We start from the raw sequence: 9,408 nt of genomic DNA, 5'->3' as shown, positions 1-9,408 counted from the left end.
TTGGTACATTTATGTGCTTAGGTGCATTTATTATGGCGTTTCCGTCTTCGCTAGTTTACATGGCTCTTCGATGACGAAGTATCTGTGAGTGGACTATTTCAAAAATGCATATTTTTCTATTAGAAATGCATACATGAAAAACATGATTTAATGGTTACGTATTATGAAACGTGTTGGTACCATATATTGGGCATCGTCTTTGGGCCTCATTACTGAGCCCATAACACATGTAAGATGATGAAATCCTTACTCTATAAAAGGGATCATCTTCACCTTCACTAAAGGGAGGAAAACAGAGAGTCTCACATCACTCACAACAATAGAGGGCAATACCCTCTCAGCCAAACAGAGAGCAAAATGGCAAAATCTACATCCAAAGAGAGCTCCATTGCCGATCTATTGTAATCCATACATTCATATAGTGAAATGGAATCAACATCAATGTGGACGTAGCCCAAACATTGGGGTGAACCACGATACATCTTTGTGTTCTTATGCATCTGTGTGATTCACGGCCGAATTTACGTTGGTCAAAGATCCGCTGGATTTTGTGCATCAATATTTGGCGCCGTCTGTGGGAAAGGACACGAAAAGCTATGTCAGTTCTCTTTCATTTTTTCATCTCACTACCGTGAAACCTCACCATAGTATCCACCGCGAATTTGCAGAAACCAAAGAACCAAACACCTGCACAGTCACCGTAAAACCCATGCCTTCCGCTCCAGCTTCCCGTCATGGCAACAGCTACGAACAAGCTTCACAATTCTCAGATCTTTCTCTCCCTCCCTCTCTCTTTCTCTCTGTAGAAAGCTCTCATCTTTCTCTCTCTACATTTCTGAAAACATACTATATAGTCTACAGAGAACAGAAAGAGAGAGAGAGAGAGAGATATATATATATATATATATATATATATATATATATATATATACAAATCTAGCGATATATCGTGGTCTTCTTGTCTCTCCTCACATAGCTTCCAATTCTTTATCCATGTCCTTTGAATTTTCGTCTCCTTTTCCCTTTTTTTAATTCATTTTTAAGTCAGTAAAGGGAAAAAACAGAGCACCTCTATTTCTGCCTCCGTCTGTAAATTGGTGTACCCAGCTGATCATCCGTATTCCGTCTCCAAAACCTTAAAAAGCCCTGAGCGCGGAAGACGGTAGAGGCCACCACCAGCCGCCACAATGTCGATGTCGAAAAGCTCTAAGATGCTGCAATTCATCAACTACCAGATGCGAGTGACAATCCAAGACTGCAGACGGCTAGTCGGTAAGTTCATAGCCTTCGATCACCATATGAATCTCGTCCTCGGCGACTACGAGGAGTTTCACAAGTTGCCTCCACTGAAAGGAAAGAAGACCAACGAGGAGTGCGATGATCGCCGGACACTGGGCCTCGTCCTCCTCCACGGCGAAGAGGTCGTCTCCATGACTGTCAAGGGCCCACATTCTCAGGAAGAATCTCGTGCTAAGACAACCAGTGCAGCTGCTTTGGCTAGGTCCTGGTTTGGGCCGCGCCGTCGGATGAGGTATCCCCACTGCTTCGATAACCCAAGCCCAGCCTGGTCTCTCTGACCCGGTTCGCGGTGTTGGTGGACCGGCTCCTTGGCATGATGCAACCCCAGATTTCACGCCCGCCAATTCCATTTTTGAGCAGCCACGTCAAGGTGGTCTGGGAAGACGCGAAGAGGACGGAGGGCCGACTTTTGATTCTAAAGACAGTGAAAGACGATTTGTATTGCCCACCCCCATTTATAAAATTTTAATTGTGTAATTTCCCCTAAATCTTTCTTAATCTATCAATTTCATCCTTTTTGTCTACCAAATCAGGATCCAAAGCCTTGGATTCTTTTCTTTCTCACACTGCCACGTGGCAGCACCCCAAGCAATTTCTCATTCTTCTCTCTTTGCCCCCCCCCGTGAACTTCTTCTTTCTTCTTCTTTTCTGTTTTCTAGTATGTCCTATCTCTCTCTCTCGGCTCTCTCTCATATCTCTCTTCTCTCCCTCTTCTCTGCACCGTGAAAACACACACACACATCATCGCACGCACGCACCCATTTCCCTGCGCGAGGAAGAAACATCACTTATCATCACCAGCTCGTCATTCTCTCTCCCTCTCGTTCCCGCGACCCCAGTAAAACCTGGAAAGGAACTCTGGCGAGTTTCTATTTTTTTCCTGGTTAGGTAAGCCCCTAATTATCTCTATTTCGTCCTTGAACCTTGCTGGAATGAGTTTTAAATGAGCGTATTTCGTGTTTTTGGGAGGTTGTAGGACGAATTTAAGCTGGGTGTAAGCACACCCAACTCCGGTGACCTCGAGGGTTTTTCCGGCCATCTTTGGCCGTTCCACGATGAAATGAAGGTATAAAAACACTCCCTTCGTCTTGCTCTTCATTTTGGTACCTAGATCGGGGTCTAGGGTTGTGTGTGGTTGTTGGCCGGAGCTATGAAGCTCCGATGGTTTGTGCTCCGGCGAGACCAGGCCTCCCAGGCCAGTTCCAATGGCAAGCGGGCCTTAGGCCAGAGTAGGGAGTCAAGCCCAAAAGCCCTAGCCCAAATTCCTTTTAATTGTTTTAGTTAATTGTTAGTTGTTTTAGGACAAAAGGCTTTCGGGCCATTAGAATTAAGCCCCTAGCCCAAGCCCAAAACCTTTTTAGGTTTTATTATTTTTTTCTAAATTAGAGTTAGGGCCCTTTTGGGCTATTTTCTGTTAAGGGGGCTGAAAGCCCTTTTCCCCAAAACCCCAAGCCCAGTTGACTTTGACCTCTGACCAGTTGACTGTTGACTGTTGACTTGGTCAACGGTCAACGTTGACTTGGTCAACTATCAAAGTTGACTCTGACTTTGATTTTGACCGGTCAACGGTCAACGTTGACTTTTTGAGTTAACTTTTCGGGGTTTCGTTCAGGACCTCTCCTAGGCTAATTTCGACGTCTTGGACCCGTTTTTGAAGTCCGTTTTCCCAAATTCAATCGTTTGAATAGAGTTTGACCAAAGGTACTCCTTTATGTGAATAGGTGCAATTATTAACGGTGATTCCGTTATACCTTTTTGGTATAGCTTTGCACCATCGGTGTACGGTGAGTGGACCCCTTCAAAAGCATGTTTTAAGAATAGAAATGCATACATTTAAAGCATGATTTAATACTTATGTTTTATGAAGTACTTTATGAGATAGTATGCTTACTGAGGCTAGATTGAATTATTACTATTTTTCCTATAACCCATGTTCTTATAGAATATCCGATGGATGACGATATGATATTTAGAACATGTTTAGAACACCTCTTTGTAGTATAGATGATGGATGACTTTATACTACGAAGATGTTTTTCAATATATATATGTTATGTGGTTTTGTACTTACCTAGTGGTCCTTTCCGCTACGGGACGTAGGGATAGATTCTGGTCCGTCCCGGGCGACAGTTTGGTGTTAGCATAGGGCCTAGAGGGTGTTTCCTCTGGCATTTAAGACTAGGGATGGGGAGCCGGCAAGAGGCCTGTAGTGTATTTTCCTCTGACTGTCTGCTCAGAGACGGGGAGCTGGCATAGGGCCTGGGGGTTATCGGACAATTCACTAGTTTATTACTTATACAAGTTATGAATTTGAGATACTGCACATCATGCTAGGTTTTGGGAAACCTATGTTTTACATTATATATATGTTTTCATAAACCTGGGGGTTAGTATGTTGATAACTGTTTTTTTTATATTTATATCAAATTGGTCCACTCATGTTTGTTTTGCGCCCCCTTCAGGACCTACGAACGAGGATTACGATTTAAGCTACGAGGCTTTTCCCTACCAGTGATCTAGTGCTATATTTCCTCTGCTTTGATATCCATTGTAATATAGCACATCTCTATCTTAAATTCTGTTTGTACTCTGTAATAGACGTATGCTCTGACATTATGCGTTGATCCTAATTTTATTAATTAGAAGTTGAATTTTAGTATTATGTGGCTAGTCCTGCTGCCTGTTTTAGCTTATTTATGAGCTTTTACTTAATTTAAATTGCTTTCGTCACCCTTTGGGTGTCGACCAGCACGTGATCATCCTGATGTCACGAGGACATCGGGATCGGGGCGTGTCACGATTGGTTGGTGGCACAGCGGACCCGCAACCTCGTCGTCCCTGGTGGTCCCGTTGTGCCCGACATCTCCACCTTCCTCAGGTGCGATAAAGGCGAGCGCACCAGAAGTGCGATAAAGGCGAGCGTACCAGAAGATGCCCACCAACTTCTGAAACTCATCCGCTTGTCAATTAATTCTTGGTGTAATACTCACTCGTAAATGATTGGTGTCAGATTTTTTCACTGATCAGATGTGATTGGTCTCATCCGTGTAAGAATTAGGAATTCCTCTTCCAACTTGTCCGGTAACTCTGTCCTTTCTTCTATTAGCTATCTCAACTCTTCAAAAATGATGAAACTTTCATCATGAAGGGGAGTGCATGTTCCCCCATGCCCATTTTCTGAAAAAGCCACGAGAAAAGCAATGAAGGAGATAAGATCATTTTCTTTATTATTTTATTACTTTATCATTATTTTGATAAGATCCTTTTGCTTTACATCTGTGTGTAAATTCTTTAACAGGAGATCACATCATGCATTTGCTTTACAACGTTTATATCTGCGTTTGCTTTACAGCTTTTGCTTTACAATTAGCAATATGTTATCTGTTTTTATGATCTGTGTATATATAATGCATCCCCATTGTCATTATATTAAAACTACATGACTACTGCTGTGTGCAATGTACAAGGAAGATAAAAGCATCTTTATATTCCTTTACAGCCCACTACACCATTCACATTATATAATTATTTTATCACCTCATATGACCAAATTGGATATCAACAACTTGAATGAAAATATATATAATATATATATATATATATATATATATATATATATATATATATATTATTCATTACCTAGTAATATATGATTGCCTTTAAACTATGCCACTTATACAACATGTGATTTACCACACGATTGAATAAATTATTTATTCATAGAAGGCACATAGTACAATATTTTGCCTTGACAAACTTTGTCAATTTGATTTATTCATTATATGGTCATACTTATACTGTCATTTATTGTCAGGAATTATTGAGCAGCTAGATCCATTGGTCAACATTGTTGCTGATTAAAGAAGCATACCGACACTATTGATCAGCCTATAGATCACTGAGCCACATGCTTATGGTGACAAAGATTTAGTCCGAACGATGATCTCTTGTCTGACCGGACACCCACTTGCTCGGATACTCGCTTATTTGGACATCTATGTGCCTGGACCCAACTCAAAGACCCTACAGATAGCCCCGACTCGATGACCCTACATATGGCCCCGACTCAAAGACCCGACTTGCGGACCTGATCTGCAGATCCGACACATAGACCCAATATGCGAACCCGACAAGCGGACCCGAATCATGTCGAGAATTAACTCATACTGAGTGCACGTTGACATAAAGTACATACTTGCAATGAGGAACGCCACAAGCCGAGCCGCCTCGAAGCGAGCATAGCCTCTAGCCGAGCAGCCTCACAATGAGTATCACCTCCGGCCGAGCAACCTCTTCGTCGCGAACATAACCTCTAGCTGAGCAACCTTGCAACGAGCATAACCTCTAGCTGAGCAACCTCTTCGTCACGTTCACATTTATAGCTGCCCTCAAGCGTGCCATAACCCTAGCTTGTGGTTCCTTCTACATTTTGGCACAATGTTTTAGTTTAGATTTAGGGTTTTCCATAATGAAGACTGATAGACCAACATGAAGTGCTTCTTAGGTGGCTGCACAATCACTGGAAGTGGGCCCACGTTTGAGGTGGAGACACAAACAGCTTTGGTACTTATCCAACACCTACATGTTTCAAATACAGTGGCGGAACAAACAACTTATAGGCTTCGAGCCCTCATTTTGTAGGTTGAAGTTTTTTCTTGAGGTTTGTGGAATCATGTTTTGGGGACGAAGGGCAGAGGTGAGAGGGAAAGAGAGAGAGTTTCTGATTTATGTTTTGTTATTAAAAAAAATATATGTAGAAATAAAAAGAGTCTTACAATCTATAAATAAAGTTCACACAACTCTTATAAAATTCGTATAAAATCCTTTCAAATCCTTAAGATTTAACAAATCCTATCAAATTCATCACTTACAAAAATCTTTTAAAATCCTTCCAAATCTTTATTTGAGTACACCTCACTAATATTCCAACAAAAAAAGTTTTAAATTAATTTTTTATTTTAGGGAAATTTTATCTGAATATTTGAACTCATATAACCTCTTTCTACACCAAACTTAAACTTTACATGTTAATTGTCTTTTTTATCCTATTGCATTTCCAAGATGAAATTAACAATGTAACTACAATTTATCAATAAACCTACATCCAATAATTAATCTCTACCATCATTTTTGTTTATTCTACGTTCATTTCAACTAAAACTCTATGAGCTTTTATAAAGAAAAACAAGCTCTATTAATCTCTACCTCAAACTAAGGTATGAAGCGATTTATGCAAATTTTGTTTTCATTTGATTTCAATTTTTTTTTAGAATTTAGAAGATAGGTTTTTGGTTCATATTAACGTCAGTGGATTCGGTTCATATTAGCATCAGGTTTTGGTAGTCTAATCTCATAAATTAATATGACATATCTTTTTGCTGCAAAAGTGAAGTTTCTTTGAAAATTTATGGAAACAAGTCTCTCTCTTTCTTACGCAGACACAATTTCTTTGAAAACACAACCTTTGAAGTATCTTCTGCTGCTCAAGCAATTCCATTAATTCTTACACGCCATTGTGTTGTACCATATCAACTATGGGCGTATTGTTGTACTACATTAACGAAAGCACTAATGCAAATAAAATAACGGGGAAAAGGATATTCAAGAAAACAAGAAATTGAAGAGTTAGGTATATGTAAGATTCATAGAGTAGAAACTTCACTGAATTATTAAACTTGTCCACAGAAGTTGAATTCCAAAAAGCTTTCATTCCCATAAACAATAGGATCTTCACCAAATTATTTAATTTGATATTTATTTTCTAAATGGGTGTAAAGATAAATTTACATTTTGAATTGGATTTGGGAGGATAGTTTATGTAGTAAATTTGGGTTTATAGATATACTAATTCTTCAATTAAAATTAATATGGGTGTGGAGAGTAAGTTAGGTGTGAAAGAAGTTATATGAGTTCAAATAAAATTTCTCTTTATTTTATCAAAAGTTTTAAATTAGCTAAAGGCTATTGTTGGTAATATGAAAAATAATATATGGGTTTCCAGAGACTTTCCGAAAAAAAGTAGGGCATGTTCAAAGAAAACAAGCGTCCAGAGAATTTTTTGAATGTCAAATAGAATTTTTCTTGCTCGTAAGGGAAAGTAGTTTGAAGTTCCTAAATTTCAAGTTCTGAAGATGCCAACCGTGGATCTTCCAAACCAGTCGAAATCATCCCGTATGGCTCTCTCTCGTGTACGCAATCGCCAACCATGCATGACATGAAGGAAGCTTTGTTTTACAAAATTTGTATGTTTGACTTATTGCATTGCACCGACCTCTTGCATGTCGTTTAGCTTTACCTACATTATACTTTTAAGTACTAATTAAGTTAGTTTCACACTATACATATCATTACCAACTTACAAATAAAATAAGTCTACATCTGGTGAGTCAAATATGTACTCTTGACTTCACGCGTTTCTTTCTTTTCGAGTAATTAATCTACATCATTTAGCTATTAAGTTATCATTTTGATATATATATATATATATATATATATATATGGTGAACAGCCGATTTAGGCATGAATTATCACCTCAATGAAAATTAGGTCTAGAAATTTTTTTTGTCGATAAAAAAAGTCTCTAAATTGATTAAAAATTGCTAATTTCATCCCTACTATTTTACGAATTTTTCGTCAACTTAAGTCGCTAGACACACTTTAGAGTGTAATACCATCATTTTCTCACCTATAAGCCCTTAACATTTCATATAGGTTGTGAATCTAATGTCTAATTTACCCTCCGAAGTTAACTTACACTATTTCTTATGAAAAGCTACCAATTTGCCCTTCAAAGTTAACTCTATACACTATTTTTTTAATGAAAAATTACCAATCTACCCTCCAATGTGTATCACATGCAAGTAATGTCACAGATTGACGAAAAATTGAATATAGTAGCTTTGAATATAATATTAGGGATGTAATTGGCAGATTTTTATAATTCAAGGACTGATTTTTCTGAAGAAAAAAATATAATTTAGGGACCTAATTTTCACTAAGGTGATAATTTAGAGACTAAATTGGTAGTTCGCCCATATATATTAGGGTTTTCTTTTTCAAACCATTGTGTTCCGAGCGGCTCCACTGCCTTATGTGACTTGGTCTTGTGCTACTTGATTTTTTGGATATCGGAATCTCACTTAACTGGTGAATTTGCAGGTGGCCTTGGGTTGAGTGTCCTCGCCCCCACTGAGATGAGTTGGCTTGTGGTTCCTTTCTTAGAGTAGTGTAGTTGTGCTTCACTCGCCTTGCGAGCGCCGTGGTCGTGCTGTTATATTGGCTAAATTGGTCTTCGCCTTTGAGCAATGAGTTATGTATTCTCGTTTGTCAATGATGACTTGACGTGGTCTAACTTTAATGCAATGACTTTATATGGCCTCGCTATTCAACAATGACTAATGTGGGTGCCAATATATCTTTATTGCGTTTATCGTTTATTGTAACAGATTTGTATTGGTGCAATTGTGCGCTTGGCAATTGTGCTTATGGTAGCCTACTAGGGATTTATTCTTGTTTGTCTAATTGTGCAAATTCACTCCAGATCAATTTTTTGGTCATTGTAGTTATGTACCCAATGGCACCCTTGTATTTGTTTGTGATGATTAATGAAATACCACTCTATCGTTTCTTGTCAAAAAATAAAATAAAAAGAAGAAGTTATGCTTGTCAAAATTAAGTGCACGATTAGCTGAGAAAAATAATTCAAGTAACTAGCAGTCTAGCATACTAATTAACTTTTTCTTAATAGGGGTTTTTTGCCATCTAATTTTTTTTTTCTATCTGCATGTGAAAAATGTATTCACGTGGTATAGTCACCAATGCGTTCTTCTCCCTCAGAATCTAATTAAATTATTGAATTGTTCAACTAACTTAATCATGATTGGTTGAACTGTGGATTCGTTTAATTACTTAATTCACAGGATTTTACTAGAGAACATTAATTTTTATTTTTTTAAAAAGCTTCAAAACGGTTTTGATTCATATTCTTATATCATATGAAAAAATTGTTATCTTTACCAAAACAATAATGCTATTAGATTATATATAAATTATATGATGTTTCACCAATAAATAATAAGCACGTTAATTAATACTTAAATAATAAGCACG

At 38.2% G+C, this 9,408-nt stretch overlaps 1 long non-coding RNA gene and 1 pseudogene across 1 annotated transcript; both read left to right on the top strand.

The window, feature by feature from the left end:
• Positions 1-1,187: 1,187 nt before the first annotated feature.
• Positions 1,188-1,768, top strand: LOC126619640 (uncharacterized; annotated as a pseudogene).
• A 302-nt stretch (positions 1,769-2,070) lies between these two features.
• Positions 2,071-3,992, top strand: LOC126620087 (uncharacterized). Its single transcript, XR_007622234.1, has 3 exons — positions 2,071-2,187; positions 2,276-2,365; positions 3,762-3,992. It is a non-coding gene; the product is annotated as an uncharacterized LOC126620087 (long non-coding RNA).
• The last annotated feature ends 5,416 nt before the right edge of the window (positions 3,993-9,408 follow it).

Source organism: Malus sylvestris, chromosome 4 (assembly GCF_916048215.2).
Source record: "Malus sylvestris chromosome 4, drMalSylv7.2, whole genome shotgun sequence".
Lineage (NCBI taxonomy): Eukaryota > Viridiplantae > Streptophyta > Magnoliopsida > Rosales > Rosaceae > Malus > Malus sylvestris.
Note: the sequence above shows the minus strand (reverse complement) of the source record. Positions and strands in the feature narration are given on the sequence as shown.